The sequence below is a fragment of the Peromyscus leucopus genome, chromosome 3, assembly GCF_004664715.2.
Source record: "Peromyscus leucopus breed LL Stock chromosome 3, UCI_PerLeu_2.1, whole genome shotgun sequence".
In the NCBI taxonomy this organism is placed as follows: domain Eukaryota; kingdom Metazoa; phylum Chordata; class Mammalia; order Rodentia; family Cricetidae; genus Peromyscus; species Peromyscus leucopus.
This window is the reverse complement of record NC_051065.1, coordinates 72,130,045-72,150,349: the sequence shown is the minus strand read 5'-3', so window position 1 is coordinate 72,150,349 and position 20,305 is coordinate 72,130,045.

Sequence of the window (20,305 nt, the reverse complement as noted above, 5' to 3'; positions counted from 1 at the left end):
CAAAGATTTCATAGTGCTATGTGCCAGTTGTCACTTTATATGGAAGTAGTAGAGGACCCCACACCCAGGTGAATCTAGAGAGGAAAGCAGAACCCCATTTGGTATCATTCACAGTCCATAACAAGAACTGGGATAGAAGCAGTAAGTAGTTCCCAGATGAAGGACTCGATAGTTCATTGGGCAACACACCTCTGCCTCTTGTTGCTTTTCTCTGTGCTTCTTCGGGTCTCTGTAATACTCCTGTTCATCTTGAGACCCTCTCTTCCATTTCTTTTCTAATATTTCCGAGTTCACTTATGCAGGGTAGACAGCCAGGTTTGCCCGTGGTTGATGTTTGGATGAATGAGTTATTTCTCCGTGCAACACCGGCATCCACGTTTTCAATGGAAAGTCACAGTCCAGTACTTCATCAAATGCTGTTTCAATATGGAAACCTGAAACCTCGCCGTCTGCTAGTCATCACTGCTGCCTTCTAAGGCAGGCAACCTACTCCCAAGCTGAGCACACAGCAGGCCTTTGCAGAGTTAGCCGATCAATTAGAGGCAGCGAGCAATTGGAGATATTTGTTGAAGCGGGTGGAAACACTAACTGGCTACAGGGCAAGTGCGTCTGTAACAATGTCTGCTGAAATGAATACTTTTCTGGAGAAACAAAAGCTGGTAAAACGTTTAAGTCAAATCGATCTTTAAACAGGATTCTGAACATGGAAATCATTTCTATACACACATGGCATCCATTAAAGAGGAGGGCTAGGGAAATTTCTTCTATGAGAGACTTTCCAGAAAGAAAGAACATACATGATAAAGCTTGTCCTCCCAGGGCTCCTTAGAGAACAGTACCTCACCCAGGTCCACACTTTCGGCTACTCAGATACAAGTACCGTCTGACAGTGTTCACACTCACCATCTTCTTACACTTTTCCTCAACAATAATAACAATGACCTAGTTATATGCTAAAATATTTAAAACTTTACAAAGCACAATCAAATGCTTTTAATATTTTCTCACTCCCCAGAGGCCATCATTATTTGCAATTTATTATGTATATTTCCATTTATATGCAAACATATAGATATATATGCCATAGTCACTGTAAATAGTTTTTAATAGATTGCTTTCTTTTATTAAAACCCTGCTGTTGTGTGCATGTTTGCCTTCAAGATGAGCACAAGCCTATCAGTGACACTCTGGAAGAGGAACCGTGGGGCCAAAGGATAAATGTACTGTTTTTATTTTGATAAACGTTGCCAGGCTCTCTCTCTCTCTCTCTGTGGGGTGGTGTTGTGTGAGGGTGTGTGTATGTGAGTCCAAAATATCTCCCAGTGTAGGTCCATCCCACAGTCTGTCTGTCTCTCTGCCTGTGTGCCCCAGGTCACTTTCTCCCTGTCTCCTAAGTGACAAACTTGATCTTTTGTAGATTTGGCTTTCTTGACTTCCCGTGGTGCTCAGTCTATTTCTTCCTATTTGTGTTCCATTTCTATGTCCTCCTCTGTGGACCGCATGCCTGGTTTTTTGAGGGCTCGTTCCCCACTTCTGCAATTTTAGCATTTCTCTTGGCTTTGGGTGGAGCCCTCCATTTGCACAGATATCCTCCAAATCCTGCCTCATGGCTTCTTAGGGACAATCCAACCTCCACAGCATTTTTATTAGCCCTCTGCTGCCATGGCGGTGGGATTTAAAAGCGCAGGAGATCTGTCTTTCCCCAAATGGCTATGAGTGTTGGATACCGCTTCTGGCAGCCTCTCTGCAGGCTTCCCTCGATGACGCTGGGCCTCAGCTCAGTGTCTACACCCAGCCTTGTGCTTTTAAGGAGGCCTTAACTCGTTTCCTCTGACTTTCTCTGGATTCTTGTCAAATCCTGTGGTGATAAAGCCGGTCCGTGCTTCACTTTGAAGCATGACCGGAGAGTCTCTTGAGAAGGAGGCTGGTTTCATCTGGCCATTGTGCGAAGACTCCTTGCAGCCTCGGGACTTTGTCTTAATTTAGCTAACAGGACTCTCTTCTGCCGCTATGGAAATGGAAGACGTTTATTCATTCTTTGGATTTATATATGTTCTTAAAGGTTGCGATTTGCATTTCTGTTCTCTGTCTCTTTTTACATTGCTTTCTGAGAAATGCGAAGCCTGTGGGGAAAGAGAGCCTGGCTTAGGGGAGATTTTCAAATGCAGCTCCCATTTGTATCACTGGAGGCGGGGTCCCCAGTCCTTCCCACCCGGGCCAACCGCCTGCAGGGTAATGGATTGTCTTCCTCTCATCAGACTCCACAGGAGATGTTCTCAATGGTTTATGCATTCTGGCCGGAAATCACTCCCTGCAGACCGGAGAATTCTTCCTGTGTTCCCCAGCAGAGGTCCCGGGGGACTGAATCTGGCTTGTAGAGTGTAAACCCCATGTGCTGTAAAGAAAAGATCAAGGGCAGACTTGGCACTAAGTGGTTGTTCCAAAGTTTCCAACTGGTCTAAGTTTTCAAAAACAAAGAGTGAGTTCTTGTTGCTCTTACCTCGGGGGAATACTTGCAGAAGGTGTCTAAACACCCTCAAAATGCCCAGATCTTAGCAGAAGGGAAAAAATCTGTAAAGGAAAAAACCCTTGGTTCTACTTTGGGATAAGAAAATAGGAAGACAGTGGGGAAATCATGGGAGGGATGGGTTCTTTGTTATTTGGTTGCTCAGAACTGTGTCTTTGACTTGTAATCGTGTTATGCTCGAGTTTAGGCATCAGTGGTACCTTCTGCAATTAAAGCAAGGGATAAGTTTGTTAAATGTGTCATAGACAGGGGAAATCAGCAAGAAATACCGGGGAGGGGGAGGCAGGTCCAAAGAAACAGAAGACATTTTTAAACTGGGAGAGAGGAGGGAGGGAGAGAGGGAAAAACAGAGACAGAGAGAGGTGAAGAGAGACACACACAGAGGCTGAGGGGGGAAGGGAGAGAGAGGCAGAAGAGAGAATGAAGACCAAGACAGAAGGAAAAAACAAAGAAAGGGATGATAAAGGACAGCAGGAAAAGGAAGGGAGAATCTCTGTGGTGAGTGGTTCGGGCTGTTGGAAACCCAACGCCATTGCCAAGAGCAAGGTGACTCCATCACATCTTGTTTTACTGGCTGCAGCACAAGGCCCAAAGGACAGAGGGTTAGCAAACCTCAGGATTACTGGGCACAGGAAGCTTGGTTTTGTGATCCTTGCCCTTCAGGGGGGCCTACAGCTTGGGGCTGGAGGCGACAAAGGGCAGATTCAGGGGAATTATTTCTTTCACTCCTTTCCATCTGGGCATCCACATTAATTGAGTGGATTCATTTGGTGCCAAGTTTTGTTCCCTTTAGAATTCTGGTCATGAGAAATGAAGAATCATGATTCCAATATCTCGAGTGGTCTGTGAGTCATGGCAGGATGCTTTACCGCTCTGGCCTTTCCAGTTTTCTAAGTTTTGATTTGCTGAGTTCTTTCCTCCTCTTTTGTGCAGTTTACTTATTATAATTATTAATGTGGAAGCAGAAAAAATGGCTATTCAGTTGAACTTTAGGGAGCAGGACGTAATAAATGGTCTCTGTCTAGGATCTAACATTTGCCCTTAAATACAGTAATTATTAGGTTGCTTGATGATATGCTGAGTTTTACAAGGCTCTTATTAGGGAAAGAAAAAGAACATAATAAATCCACTAATGTGGGTAATGACTGGTATGGAAATTGAAAATGGTTCAAAATTAACCCACTCCTTTTTTCCATCTTCTAAATACCCCCCTGGGTCCAAATATTATTCATCACATAAATATACTTGCTTTTTATTTCAGCTGGTTCTGTGCTGCCAAGACGCTCCAGAATTAATTGCAATTAAGTGCTATCTGGCTTTACCTGGCCATTGCCCACAGGCTCAGCTGAAGGAAAATGTAACCACCGGCCTACAGTGGCAGATAGAGGTGCAAGTGCGTCTGGAAGCTTCATATGTCTTACGTCATATGTCACATACCTAGTGCTAGCCCCCTGGGACTCCGAGGAACACCAAAAGTAAAGGTGTTCAGTAAGAGGAAGCTCACCGTGAGTGCCGAAGTAGGCTCGTGGCACAGGTTCTCGCTCTCGCCCTCGCCCTCGCCCTCGCCCTCGCTCTCTCACTTCTGCATAGTAAAGACAATCCTACCTTAATAGAGGACTTTTCGTGTTTTTTGGTTTGTTTGTTTGTTTTTTGGTTTTTTCAAGACAGGGTTTCTCTGTGTAGCTTTGCGCCTTTCCTGGATCTCGCTCTGTAGACCAGGCTGGCCTCGAACTCACAAAGATCCGCCTGCCTCTGCCTCCCGAGTGCTGGGATTAAAGGAGTGTGCCACCACCGCCCGGCTTTTCGTGTGTTTTTAACAGATGACAAAAGCCTGTATGTGATGGGAGTATGACTAAGTCTGATGCAGGAGGAGTATATGGGAATGTTTTCTATTCCACATGTTAAAGCGTGCATGACTTTTGGGTTGTATAGAACATTGAATTTATTAAAAAAAAAATTTCTTTGAAGTAAACTCGCTATAGATGCCCCAAATGTAGTCATTTACTGAAGATGAATCTGAAAAACAATATATGACTGAAAAGAGACCTTCCTGTCACCCAAGTCTCTTTCTGTTCACCTTCTGTTGGTGTTTAGAAGCTTTAAATCTTACTTGAAATGAGGAAGGAATAATGGAAACAGTTTGAACGCCCCTGGAATCAAATCCTGCCTCCACAAAAACCAAATAGCAAATGTAAACAATGAAGCCTTAAGCTGCAGAGAGCCCCTTTAGGAAGCTGGTCCAGGGGTCAAGGGTTAAGGAGAGAACAAAAGCAACCAGGACTGATCTCTGTGTTGGAAGCTTTGCCATTAAAATGGAGAAAAGGAAACGAAGCACTAAGGGGCACTGTGTAACCCAGCGCCACTGCGGTACAGAGCTAGCCAATGTAGTAAGTCGGGAAAGGGGAGCTTAGATCTCAAGGACGGGCTGTCAAAAATAAGGTAAAAACACACAGTACACTGAGAAGTAACTACTCAGAATACAGCAGACAAGGGATTAATCTTAAAATTTCCAAAGCACCCTACAAATCAATAAGAAACGATTAAAACAAAACAAAACAAAAAACACCAGCAAAAAGGCAATGGAAACCCAAAGCCAGCTCACACTAGGGATGCTTTCAATGGCCGGTAGACTTGACTATTCTTAGATTTATTTTAATAATAATCAGGTAAACCAATTAAATCTCAAATTTTATTCATCATTGGAAATTTTTTTTTAAGATTTAAATGTTGAGGATTGGCAATTAAAGAAAAAAATAATTATAGTGAAGTGTCTCTGAAGAGCAAATCCAGCAGTATCCACCAACATAAAAGTTCACTGTGATTGTAACTTCTATCCATGCAGCATAATGAAGCACACACACACAGAGCCATGTAGAGTCAAGGCTGTTCACTACAGTTGTCTATATAAGTGCAAAAAGCTGTGCATTGGTTTGTTAGTTTTCCATCACAGGGTACCACAAACTGGGCAGTTTAAACAACAGAAATCTATATCGTCATGTTGCTGAAGCCTGAAGTTAAATGTCTCTGTGGTGGGTTTCATCCTGGGACCTCTACCCTTGTTCACAGGCAGCCGCCTCTACACTCTGTCTGTCTTGGTTTTTGTTTGTTTGTTTTTGTTTTTCTGGAGTGCCTGTGTCTTGATCATTTTTTAAAATTCTTATTAGATTAGGGTGCACCAACTATCTCTTTAAAGACCCTGTCTCCAAATAGAGTCATATTACAAAGTGTTAGAAGGCATCAAAGCTTAGGCCTTAACATGAGTTTTGAGGGGACACAATTCAGTCTTTAATAGTCAGAAAGAGCAGAAATGCAAAAAAGGGGAAGTGGTCATGGTGCATCCAGGCCACATGGAAGTGTTTACTCATCAGTAAGAACGAAGTAAATAAAAAAAATTAAAGGGAGGTAGAGAGGTACTCTGATCTCTGTGAGTTCAAGGCCAGCCTGGTCTACATAACAAGTTCCAGGACAGTTAGAACTACATAGTGAGATCCTGTCTAAAATAAAATTTAAAAATTCAAATATTAAGTTAAAAAAAGAGTCAAAATGTATAGATTTCCCCACCTTATTAGGACTTAGGACCTGTGTGTCTATGTGTGCCCTCTTGTTGGGGACCCTGCTGTGCCTGGCTGCCCAGAGAACCCCCAGATTTCTGTTCTCCAGTCTCAGCCCTGCTGCAGGCAGGAAGGAATGGTGTCCTCCATCCTGTGCACTCTCTCTCTCCATCACCTCCTGTTCTACACAGCTGGGGAAAGGAAAATTAGTTCCCCAAATTGCGTCCAGGGTAAAAGTGGAAGCTCAACTCTCCTGTAACTTATATAATCGGAAGACCCCAAAGCCTGCCTTTTCTCCAGAGAAGTCATAGGCTCTTATCAGCCTGTTGGAAAACGCTTTAAAGTAACAGGAATGGAGGCAGTTTGTTGGTTTGTTTGTTCGTTGGCAAACATTACTAGAAGGATGAAAAATAGCATTAGAAAACCTACCAACTTACCCAAGATAGGTCAGGTTATTCAAGGACCTGATGAATTGCCTGCTGGGTTTCCAGAAAGGCTCTGTGAGGCAGATCTGGTATTTAGGTATTTACACCCACAGACACAGATGCTTCCCCCCCCCAAAAAAAAACAGCTAGCCACTAATATTTATTGTCTTTATCATGCACTTGGCCCCAGACGTAAGGAGAAAGCTCTAGAAATTAGAGGGGCTTAAAGGAATGAGTAGATACCAACTTTTGGAAGTGCCTAGAAGCCAAGATTCAGCCCAAGGCATACAGGGAAAGAAGCTCTCCTGTGAAGTGACTGCTACTCTTAGGGAAACAGAAGAGAGAGGATATGGGGAAAATAGACCAGAGGAAAGGGTTAAGAAACTCACCAACATTGTTCGATGGAGCCCTGAGTGCAGATCTGCTGGAACTGAGACAAAAATATTCACAAAGCACCATGCTCCAGGGCATAGGTGACCTCTTTGTAGCTTTGACCACTGAGGAGGAGTATAGATAGACAACAGAAGGCCCTTTAGAAACCTTCCAAACCGTGGGGTACAGAGCCTCAGCCAAGATGGCTCAGCTGTGCACCTTTCAGGTCACATACCTAGGCTACAACCTAGAGGAAGAAAAGCTGATATATGCCTGTGACCGTATTTCAGCCATCCTTCACATCCCTGCTCCCACACTGAAGAAACAAGTGTGGGAATTTCTGGGGATGGTTGGATACTGTAGACTACGGATGATGGGATTTGCTAAAATAGCCAAGCCCTCTATGCCAGCACCAGTGATAGCTAGCCTTTGGGATAGACTAAGACTGAGCAAAGGGCCTTTGAAGGCTTGAAATAGGCCCCCAGCCTTAGGAGAAACTTGCTGTTTCTATGCCAACCAATCAGTAGTAATTAGGGAAAACCTTGCTATGGTCAGATAAAACCTCAAAGAAAGCAAAGGAAGGAGACAAAAAATAGATAATCCGTGTGAGTTTCTGTTTCCCTGGTCCTGTAGCATCAGCCAACCATTGGTTCTTCTTCTGATTTGGGCTAATGGTGAGACCCTGTATCCTCAACTGCATGGGCAACTAAGCTACTGGTCCTTAGGATCAACTATGCTCCCCTAGAACAGGATGAGCCAGCGATTTGACTCATGTGCGTAAAACCAGTGGAGAAGGTGATGGGGAGGACAGTGCAGAGGTTCCTCCATCTTGTGTACCTACCGAGGCCATTTCAGTTTTAACTAAAATTTGATCTCTTAACAAAGAATCCCATGAAATATTACCCAACTCTATTCTAGGAATCTGAGATCAGGATACCCCAGCTTGGCAGGCTGACCAACACTGCAACCACCCAGGCCCAGAACCAGGGCTATGTGTTGGCCCACCCCAACATCCACCCAGTCTGTGATCTCCTAGAGCCTGTGTGTTTGTGTGTGTGTTGGGGGGGGGGGGGGAGTAGGGAGGTTTGTCTTGTGGACCCAAGCTGCAGGATCTCCATGAAACAGGGCAGCAATGGGATATTCAGGAAGAGTCCCAGTGAGGGCCCAGCATTGATGGTGTAGTAGAGACCGGGGGCCTCAAACCAGACCAGTGATTCTTTGGGATGAGCACCTACATGTAAAGATATATGGATAAAGGGGTTTACTGTGTGACTCACTGTATCACACTGAAGCTTCCATGACAAGATTCTCCCTTTCTTCCTTTTTTGGACTCCTTTCTCTCTTAAATTTTATTTTGTTATATTTTTGGGGGTGATGGAGATGGATAAGATAGGGAGACATGCTGTGGAGACATGATGTGAAAGACACAAAGAATAAATAAAAAGGAAGTTCAAAGCAAAGATACCCCAGCTAATGTATCATAGCTTCTGTTAAAGTGTCTGCTTATGCAAACCTCTGCCTCCAGCTAACCACTGATCTTAGCTTCTGTTAAACTGCTTGAATATATGTACAGCATATGGAAACTTTACATCACCAATAGGAAGTACTATCAAGCTATCTTAATAGGAAGTATGGGAATCTGCATTTCCATGGTGACCAATAATGCTGGGGTCCTTTTTTGTATGCATATAGCTGTTCAGACACTCCCTGTTGTAACAAGGCTGTTCAAGTTCTTGAGTAGTTTTGAGCTATCTATCTTATCAGAGATTTGTAGTACACACACACTGGTTACACTTCCTGCACACACGCTACAAATACTTCACTTTGGGCTCTGTAGTTTGCCCCTGATGTAGGATCCAGGAAGGTTCAGGGGTCTTTATTTTAATGACATCTCTTGTATCTGTTATTTCTTTACGGTTGCTATTTTCTTGGACTTTTGCTAACTTTTTCTCTATTCCTAAAGTCTTGAAGGTACATGCCAATATCTTCTAGATTCTAGAAGCCTTGTTTCTTTAAATTTCTTATGATCAATTTGGAACAGCATTTTTTTTTTATCTGTTTCTGTTTGTTTGTTGGTTTCTTTGTTTCTGGTCATTCTGTTCCTATGGATAGCTAACGAGTCCCGAGCTATTTATTGCCAGTACCATAATTTCCACGGTGCACCACTGTAAATCAAGTAGCTGACTTCCTGTTGGAGCCCTCAGATGCCGCTTCCTTGTGTCATATCATTCATTTTAATTACGGTAATTCTTAAAAGCCGTTGGCATATGTAGCTCTCTACTTTTGAGTTCAATATTCTAGTTTACTTGCATTCCCATATAAGTTTTAAGATCAGTTTGTCAGTCCCACAAGTTATTTGCCCTCATCTTGGCTAAGATTGCTTTCAGCTTGGAGGTTTAGGTGAGAAGACAATGACTAAGACCAGTCAGGGCAACATAGTGAGACCCGTCAAAAATTTCAACCCAAACCAAACAATTAAATTACACGGATTTTATGGACCAGTTTAGGAACAAGTATGACTAAGAATCAGTGACAAACCAGGTATCAGTGAGTAGATTCCAATGCTAATGATATGAATTATTTCCTTGTCATGCTGTCTTATAGCTAGTTAGAATCTCTCTCCTCTTTAAACTTCATCTCAGCAAACAGTTTATCATAATTTTAGAATCACATGTGGTGCAGCCATGGAATGTTAGGAGCTTTTTTTTCCTTAGCTGATACACAACAAGCTCTGATAATTTAATTTTTAAAGCCCCGTGGGATGACACTGGATATATTCTTCTCAGTATTCTGAATGCACTGAGGTGGAAAACGACTGTCTTGTCAGGGGAATGCAAAGGAAAAGACACCTGGCCAGATGATAAGGAAAACAGCATCTGTCTAGAGAAGGGATAACAGGCCCCTGAGGAGAATTCAAATACTCAAGTGTCAGAACGTGAAAACTGTCCAAGGAGGAAGTGTTGCTTCCCTTGCATGGGCCGATAGCCAAGGCATGCCCTAGTTTGAAAGTCTAATGAGATTCAGGGCAGCAAGAAACCCAGATTAGAAATGACAGGATGAAAAGACAGGGTTAGAGAGAAAGAGAGGGGGAAAGAAGAAAGGAAGAAGAGAGATGCATGCATCTACATATGCGCGTGCGTGCGTGCGTGTGTGTGTGTGTGTGTGTGTGTGTGCATATATGTGTGTGTATGTGTGTATATATGTGTGTGTGTGTATGTGTGTGTGTGTGTGTATATGTGTGTGTGTATGTGTGTATATATATGTATGTGTGTGTGTGTGTGTGTGTGTACAGAAAACAGGCTACCAAGGCCACACTGAGAGTTCAGTTTATGTTCCTCCCTCAGAGTTCATGAAACTTTCCTGTGTGGCCTCCTCCCCCTGCAGATGCGTGACACACCTGAAGGACGTCTGTGTAGGGGCAATACAAGAGTCGCACCTCATCCCATAGCCCTTCCAGCTTTTGGCAAGACTTCCTGTGAACTCTATGTTTATGAAGACTGTGGTCTTTTAGATGGTCACCTCTCTTGTGCGGGTAGGAAAAGAACCAGAGGCAACAGAGGAATGAGTCTTCTCCAGTGCCTCACTTTGAGGACTTTTTACTCCTCAGTGGTAGCTGTATCCGGTCACCATTTGTGCTCATAGAAGCAAACCTTTCAAGGACTGCGGATTTTCACAATACACACCTTAATCCCTAGAGTAGAGATGGAGGTAGTCAGGGAGAGCCACAGAAAGTACAGCCTGGTGACTGCCTTGAGTGAGAAAGGGACCAGATGTTGACATGTCATCCACTCCATGCATCTGCAGGTTCTATATCTACGAATTCAATCAAACATGATCAAAACTCTTTCTAAAATCTCATTTGTACAGAACATGTACAGACTTTCGCGGTCATTGTTGTCCAAATGTTAAAGTGTACCATCAGTTTACAGAACATTTATGTTGTATTGGGGATGGTAAATGCTCTAGAGCTGGTTTATGGCATTTAAGAAAACGCGTGTTGATTGTACATGAACACTACACTATTTTATTTAAGGGACTTGATCCTCTCTAGATTCTGGGACAACAGGGCATTCTTCCAATATCTCCATACATAATCTGAGGGCCCCATATATATGGTCATTTCTTATAAATTTCATCTTTGTGGCTTTCTCTCCTTCCTAGAAAAGTCAGTTCTTTCCTTTTTTTGTTAATATCTACCTCCAAGCATGTTTTTTCCTATAATACTGTTAATTATAAAAATTTACACCAATTTATACTGACTTCAGAAGTGGGAATAGAAACCATATTGGTTCAATATTTACTGGAAGACTTCCTTTTTTTCTACTCAAGTCTAATGTGAACTCACATTTCATACTAAATGTTTCCTTGTTTTCATTTAGAGATGTTGGTATGTTTGTGTTTCCAAAGACATTGCTGATAAAATGTTAGAGGAACATACATTTAAACATTGTCTAACAAACTGACCCTAAGAGTGTCTATAGAAGACTAGAAAAGCTAATAAAACCAGAAGTAATTTATAGTCTATTAAAAAGGAAAATAAAAGAATTTAAAATAACCAATTAATGCCCCCCCAAAAAGAAAAGAACAGACAATAGATAGGACATGTAGAAAACAATGACAATAAGTCAAACAAAAATTAAAATATTGATAATTACATTAAGTATAAATAGATGAACAACTAAAAAGAAAAGGCACATTTTGTTAGTAGATGATAAAATGCAGCTCAAGTGCATAATGCTCATCTTCAATATAAGGATGATAGAAATATTTAAAAAAGATGGGAAAATACATAAAATGAACAATGGAATAAAAATTAATGTAACTATTGTAATGAAGAAAAATGGGCTTCAATATAAAAGACTTTATTAAAATGATAAAATATATAACATTCAATCCTTAATTTGTGTGCAACAAATAAAATAACCTCACATTATATGAAGATAAAATACCTGACAGAATTAGAAACAGCCACATCTCTAATCATAGCTATAGATTCTTAGCAAATCTCTCTCTTTCTCCATAGATTAAGAGTATAAAAATTTAGCAAATACATATGTGAATTGAATGCAAGAGTAACAGACTTAATAAAGTTTATATAGAGTATCCTGTGTTCAGGATCTGTAGAATGCACACTCCTGTGCAACACACATGAAACACTTACCAAAAGAACCACATTCTTGACTTTACAGAAATATCTCACAATATTAATTGTACATGTATTATTTCAAAACAGTAAAGCTAAGCATAAAATCAGTAGTAACAAAGAACACTATAGTAAGATCTCTAAATGTTTGTAAGTTAAGCAGTGTGCTTTTGAGTAAAGAAGTAATTACAATGAAGTCTTAGGTAATAAATTGAACTACATGATGAAAATAAAATATATCAAACTTGTAGAGCCCGTTTAAATATGTGCCTTGAAGAATATGCATAGCTTTAAATCTAGGTGTTAGGAAAGAAGGGTGACGTGCACAGCCTCAGCATCGCAGCCACCTCTAGCAGTTTGGAGAGGAGCAATTAGCCTCAACAGAAGTGGAAGGGAATCATAAAAAGCAAAATCCAGGTACTAAGAAAAATACATAAGAGGGAAAAATCAAGAGTCAAAAGTCAATTCTTCGAGAAGATCCATTCTGATCAGTAAATCTCTATGGATATTGTTCAAGAAAAATGGAAGGAGAGGAAGAAGAGCAGGAGAGAAAGAGAGAGGAGGGAGGGAGAGAGAGAGAGAGAGAGAGAGAGAGAGAGAGAGAGAGAGAGAGAGAGAGAGAGGATATGGAAAAGGTTGGCACTTGTAGAGGGAACCTCATGAATTCAGGGAAGAAACAAATCAAATTTAAACAAAGTCCTCCAGAGAGTTGAAGCAAGGATAGTCTCCAGCTCACACTATGAACTCTGCAAACAGCGCTAGCACAAACAGAGTGGGGGACTGTAAGGAAAGACAACTGCAGCCTTATCTCTTCCATACAAGTAGATTTTCAAAGTCTCCAATAGAAAATGAATCCAGACATGTATAGAAAGGGTTATTCTTCAGGACCATTTTGGGTCTCTTCCATAAGTTCAAAGTGCTGTTCTGGTTTCATTCTGTTGCTGTGATCAAAACATTGAGCAAAAGCAACTTAGGGGAGGAAAGGATTCATTTGAGTTACATTTCCAGGTTGCAGCCCATCACTGAGTGAAGTAGGGGTAGGAACTCCAGCAGGTACTAAATGAAGGAATGCTGCTCACTGGCTCACTCTTGCATGTTCATGCTTAGCTAGTTTTCTTTTATAGCTCAGAACCACCTGCCTAGGGATGGTGCTGCCCACAGTGGGCTGGGTCCTCCCATCCACATTCAAGACCATTTCCCCACAGATATGCCCACAGGCCAATCTGACTAGACACTTCCTCTGTGGAGGCTTCCTCTCAGGTGACTCCAGGCCATGTCATGTTGTCAGTTAATGCTAGCTGTGACAGCTGCTTTCACATTTGAAACATGAATGCGACTCAACACTTTTTGAAGAAAAAAGACCCCAAATGATTAACACCAATAGCTGCAGGGAGAATATTGGACTCAATACCGACTGATAAAGACTCTTAGCAAACTAGGAATTGAAAAAGGACACTTAATTTTTTTTTTAAAAGAGAGAGAGAGAGAGAGAGAGAGAGAGAGAGAGAGAGAGAGAGAGAAAAGAAAAAAATACTATATTCAAGTTAGTATTGAGAAATTTGCTTTCCTTCTTAGTGGCCAAAGAAAAAGGACACTGTTGGGCTTGCTGTATTTAGCAGTGTTTACTAGAAGACTGACCATCCAGGTCATTCAAAGACAGTGGAACCCCTAAGGCATGGCCCCTTGAGGGTTGGATCCTTAGGCCAAGCAGCATACCACAGAGCCCTACAACATCTCTGATAATACTTAGGGATCAGGAGAAGAGTTGAGAACATCCAAGTAGCCTGGGATAAGAAGACAAGAGGAAAACTGTGTCTCAGAGCTGAGAATATTCTTGCAGGCTTAGCGCATGTGAGACATTGAGAAGCATGCCCTGGCTGACCTATGGCTCAGCAGGTAAACCACTCACCTTGCAAGCATGAGGGGCTTAGTTCGAATACCCAGAGCCCACATCAAAAGCCAGGCATGCTGGGGCACTCTTGTAATCCAGAAAGAGAGATGGAAGGCAGGTGATGGAAATGAAGATATTTTCCTTGATTTCAGGGCAACAAGACAAACGTGGCCTCAAGGAGGTCTTATGTGTGGGGACAGAAGTGGTGAAATGGATCAGGGAAGCTGGGAAGCTGGGAGCACCCAACACAGTCTTGCAAGAATGCAGTTTCACGCTATTCCTAATGTAGAAACATAGCAACCATCTAAATCCCCCTTTCAGCTGCTCATTGTGTGTGTATGTGGGGGGGGGGGACAACCCATCACTTTGACACCTCTTGACTCTTGTTTTCAATTCTGCTTTCTTTTAATATTCGTAAATTCTCTTATCTAAAGATACACATATACATACACCTCACACATAGCACATTGATGTGTGAATATACATATATTGCTGTGGGGGATCCAGCTCAGGGCCTTGTGCCTGCTAAGCTGGCAGCATACCACACTGTACCACAGCCCCAATCCTTGAGTTGGATTTCTTGTTTATATTTCATTTTTCTCATTCAGTCTATTTTCTCCCTAGTAAATTAGGTATTTCTTCTCTGTAACCATTAGCACATTCTGTCAAGTAAATGATATTGAAATATATATTGCCGATTTTTTGTAGCTTTAATATTTCTTTAAAACCAGTTCTCAAAGCTCCTGAAGAGGTGCATTTCCACAGCACACAGTTCGAATGTCTAGAGTTACTTTTAATGTGTTTGGCCATGTGTAGACCAAACTGTGAATCCTATGCATTCTACCCATGCGTTCTACAGTCTCCCCTTTTTTGCACCTTCATAGAAAATATAAAACTCCTTTCATAAACATGAGTTACAATATGTCCCAGGCCCCACATTTAAAAGATTGCTTGCTTTGTAGAAGTCTATCTCCACCGAGGAAGTCTGAATAAATAGCCTCAGGAGCCAATGTCACCGCTGAATAGAATTTATTCAACATTCACTGCATGGAGAATGCTCCAAAGATTTGTGCTGTTTATACAGAATGAGTTATAAAATGTGTGGTCCACCGAGAGAAAAGAGAGTTTATAGCAGAGACCCCCAAAGCCCCAACTGCCCCCAGGAGAGCTCCCAGCTCACCCACTCACCCTGCCTTAACTTCACAAACAGAAAGCCCTGTGTCAATAATGCCTAGGAGATGCACTGACCTACAGGCTCCTTCACAGCAGCTAAGCAGGTGACCCACATGTGTAAAAAAAGGGAAAAAATGTCATAATGAAACTTTTTGTTTTATACAATTAATATATGCTAAATGTGAAAGCAGGCACAAACACAACACTTTACGGTGTCTTTATTTGCTATTGGTGTGACAGTGTTGCAAAATGTCTCAGTGAATGTCTTGAAGCAAAAATAGGAAAGCCAAATTTTGTGATCTTCATCTGCCACTGGGATGAGTGCAATATGGTTTTAAAGCAAGGGTTCACTTACCTGATAGGAGAATAGATACAGGAGTGAGATGACCTTAGACCAGTCCCATGGAGCAGAATCTAGAATGTATTACCCATAGAGAAACGATGGGTCAAGTGCTTAACATCATTTCTCTTATTCCCCTAATTAACATGTTTGAGCCTGATTTCCTTTCTTAGATAGAGTTCTAACCCAGTTACAAGAGGACTCCTACCTGACACTAAGACTCACCAGAAAGTCAAAGTAATTTGGGATGAGATGGTTTTGATTCAGAGAAATAGCTCTTGATCAGGGCAGTAGAACAGAAGCCTGGTAACATCTTCCTTCACATGGACCATGATAGTTGAGAAGTGCCGGAGCATTGACTTTTAAAGACAGTCAGAGAAGTGGCTCCTTTCAATAAGGTACATGGGAAGATGGAGGGATATGTGAGCTTTTATCTTGAATGAGGAGGTCATTTATGATTATTTGAAGCTTATCTGTGCTTATTATCTGGTTTCAAGAATGGATATTTCATCAATATCACATTTATGATCAAAGAATCTTACAAGAGGGGCTGGGAGGGTGGCTCAGTGGGTAAGAGCACTTGGTGTGCAAGCAGGAAGACCTGAGTTTGGGTCCTCAGCACCCATGTGAAAGCCGAGCACAGCTGCTAGCATCTACAACCCCAGGATGAGAGAGCTAAAACTATATAAACCTAGTGGAAAGATGGGAAGCCTCATTCTCAAAGAAAGACTGCCTCAAAGGAACAAGGTAGTTAGCACATGCATCCAAGTGTTTGCAGACACTCTTGTATGTGTGTACGTACAACACACACACACACACACACACACACACACACACACACACACACACGAGTAATTGCACAAGTTTTAGAGATCACCACTTTCCTCTCTGTTTGAGGTCAGAGCTGTAAGTGTCCCACAGAAAATTGGCTGTCTTGTGCCCAAGTTCCCCCGGGGAATCTCTTCATAGTCCACTTCCAGGACCCTCCCATTCTTCTCTCTACTTTCCTAGTTTCCGGCTGTCTACCCTCCTAGTTTAACATGCCTTTGAACTTCAGCCAGACTGTCCTGGAAGGCTCAGGGGTTCTCATGCCCACTTACAATGGATACACCAACTCTCCTAAGACTCTAGCTTCATTCCAGTGACATCCAGGCCCCCTCTCCTGGTCTGGGCAGTTGAACAGTAAGCAGAGGGTGTAGCAGAGAAACCCGAGGGCACCAAGAGAGAGGGCAGATGGACAAATGTGCTGCTTGGGAAGGAGCACACAGAGGGGCCGGTTGACTACTTCTGGACTTGTCCACGAACCCTGAGCTAACCTAGGAGCATCCACCTTGTTAAGCCAAGACTTGGGCAAATCCTGAATGAGTAAGAAAAAGTCTAGCAAAATCACATTGACTAAACCTGAAGCTTGACACCAGTGCTCTGTGTGCTTTTGGACAGAACAGACTAAATTTTTGTTATCTGCTCTGTAATGAGTTTTATGCAGGAGTCCCGGCAGTCTGGCGATTGGTTTCATTCTTTTACTCCTTCCTTCTGTGTCCATGGTTTTTACTGTGCAATTGCGTTTTACCTCATTAGAGGTGGAGCAGGCATCCAGGCCCCCGGATTTGGGTTCAGACACGTGACTTGCTTTGGGCAGTGGAGTTAGTGGATATGGTTAGCAGGTGTGATGCAAAGAGACCTTCTGCTCTACAGGCAGGAGTGGACTATGCCGGCGATAGACTGGGGGTCCAGAAAGGCGAGTGCTCTGCAGAGCAGGCCTGATTTGAACCTGCAGCCCCCAGCTGGAGTTATAACAGCCAAGATGTAGATGCTTCGTGTTTTATACCACTAAGCTTTGAGGGGTTGATGTAGGGTTATTTTGACACCAGCTTATCAGACTAAGAATTGCTATAGCCTTTTAAGAAACATCAGCTATTGACGGTCCACTTGGCTGTAACGATGGCTTTTACCACTACAGCCCACCATTGTCCCCACCAGCATCACTGGCAGGCTACCTCCCAGTGGGGCTGCTGAATGTGATGCCAGCCTCTGCCCCATAACAGCCCTTCGACCCCAGGCCGGTGATTTCTTCAAGCCTTATCCAATCACCTTCATCTACTTCTGAGGGATGTCTGATTCTTACTAACATGTCACAGTCACTGACAAGTTCCGCAGCGGCGGAACCTTCAATTTCTTTAATCTGGTTCTCTCCAAAATTCTGACTTTCAAATCTTTGCACCTTAAAGGACCAATCTGGGCCATGCTGGTAAAGGTCACTAACCTCTGGTTTTCAGTCAGATGTCTGCTGTGGGATGGTCTGTATATTAAATTGCTCTGATTGGTCAATAAATAAAACACTGATTGGCCAGTGGCCAGTAGGTGGGACAAGGAGAGAGGAGAATTCTGGGAAGCGGAAGGCTGAGGCAGAGAGACACTGCCAGCCACCACCATGACCAGCAGCATGTGAAGACACCGGTAAGCCACCAGCCACGTGGCAAAGTATAGATTTATGGAAATGGGTTAATTTAAGCTATAAGAACAGTTAGCAAGAAGCCTGCCACAGCCATACAGTTTGTATGCAATATAAGTCTCTGTGTTTACTTGGTTGGGTCTGAGTGCCTGTGGGACTGGACGGGTGACAAAGATTTGTTCTGACTGTGGGCAAGGCAGGAAAACTCTAGCTACAGATGTCCCCTTTTTGGAAATGATGGCACGTTACTGCTTTCACTCCAGTTTCTGCTCAATGTGATAATGGTGAGCAGAACCAAGCTTTAATCCTCCAGTTTCAGACACCAAGCCTGGGAATAAGTCTCTAAACAGAAGCTCTGTTGGAAAGTGTAGGCGTTACATAAAAGCTCTACCACCCAGAGCTACTGTCTCCCGAATTTTCACAACTGTATACACATTCTGAAACTCAGAACTTCATCTTTAGCTTTTTTCCCCGAACTATCAGATTTGCATTTTCATTCTCTCAGTGAATATTTTACCAGAATCTGAAATCCAAGATCTCTAAATCAAGCCCATCATTGGAGTGATTCCGTCTCATTTCTTCTGTGCAGTTAGCAACATTGTTACTCTCAAGAGACCGAGGCTAGGGATCTTGTTCCTTTGTCCCCTCAAGCTTGAGTGACTGCTGCTGGGTCTTGTAAACTTTCTCCCTGCCCGGTCCTTTTACCAGGCACCTACTATAATATTCAAGGTCAGGAGTGGCAGAGTTCTCCTGAAGGGCCAGACTGTAGAATATTTTGGATTTAGGGGCAGCATATGGTCTCTATAGTAACTCCCTCTCCCTGACGCTGTATTTTAGAAGCAGTCATAGACAATATCTGCAGAATAGATGCAAATGTGTTCCAATAAAACTTCGGTGACAGGAACAGGCTGAGGAAAGTGGAGGAATGCTGTTTCAAGTCTGCTAGCCCTGCTCCAGGCCGTTGTATCTTCACAGTTAGAACTCACATTCATTTAGAGCAGTGGTCTTCAACATTCCTAATGCTGTGACCCTTTAATATAGTTCCTCTTGTATAGTGACCCCCAACTATAAAATTATTTTTGTTACTACTCCGTAACTATAATTTTGCTATTGTTATAAATTGTAATGTAAATATCTAATATGCAGGCTATCTGATATGTGACCACTGTGAAAGGATCATTTGACCCCCCAAGGGGTCCCGACAAGTTGAGAAACAGAATTGCTGATTCAGAGTTAGAGAGAGAGAGAGAGAGAGAGAGAGAGAGAGAGAGAGAGAGAGAGAGAGAGAGAGTGAACACTTCTTAAAGGATGTGAGGCAGAAAGGGCATGGATGTTGTAAACTCCTATCAGCTGTATGAGCTTGAGCGAGCCCCTCAGCCTGCCTGGGTGAGCTCCTCAGCCTACCTGCACTGTTTCCCAGCACAGAAAACTCTAATACCTTCTTTATATTGTCATGGGACCACAGGAAATGATAAGCACAAAAGACTCGGCTTGTCCAAGGGCTCCAGAAATATTGGTTTCCTCCTTTTTAGAAAGAGGAGTGACTCACCCTGCTGTCCGTCCCCTAAAGCAACACTATAGTGCTATAAACATTTAAGAGACTCAATGCGTCTTTACTGAATTCGATCTTTGTAGGTTAAAAAACAAGCAAACGAAAGCCAAACTCATTCCCACTGCAGATATGCAGTCCTTGTGTATAGAAAGCTCATCTCTTTTGTTTGTAACCTAGAGATTTTGAAAAAGAAACAGAAGACAGCATGAGGTGTGTGTGTGTGTGTGTGTGTGTGTGTGTGTGTGTGTGTGTGTGTGTGTGTGTGTGGCGGGGATGGGGGGTGGGATGGGGGAAATAAAGGACCTTTTAAGCTTTCTGTGTTTGCATAGGTTGAGTGTCTGTATATGCAGGGGCTATGGGGACCACTGGGTAAACACGTCTCGAGTGTCTCGCTAGAAATCCACGGCTTGAAACCATCTATCTTGAGAGCCACGGGGCAGCAAGAGAATCACAGAAGTCGAACCCAGGCCTTTGTTCTCCTAGTTGGCAGTGGTACTGACAGCTCTGGCCCTCTCCTTAGGTTGTAATCTCTTCTGCAGCAAACAGCAGTAAATGTCAACTCTGAAAGCCACCCAGCTTGACAACGAATTATTTAAGCTCTAAGGGTGACAAGAAGACTGTATTTTATCAAGTCACCCGGCTGGCTTTGAGGACTTCCTTGCTGGCCTTTTATATCTGATGGGCAAAAGCGTCCACAGTAGCAGATGGGGAATGTCAGCTTGGAGATACACACACACACACACACACACACACACACACACACACACACACACAGTGTTTATATATATATAACATTAGATTTTAATAAAGGATAGACATTGTAGTTGACTTGTTAAATCTATTTAAAAAGCACTTTTTGGGGTATCCTCATATTTTGGC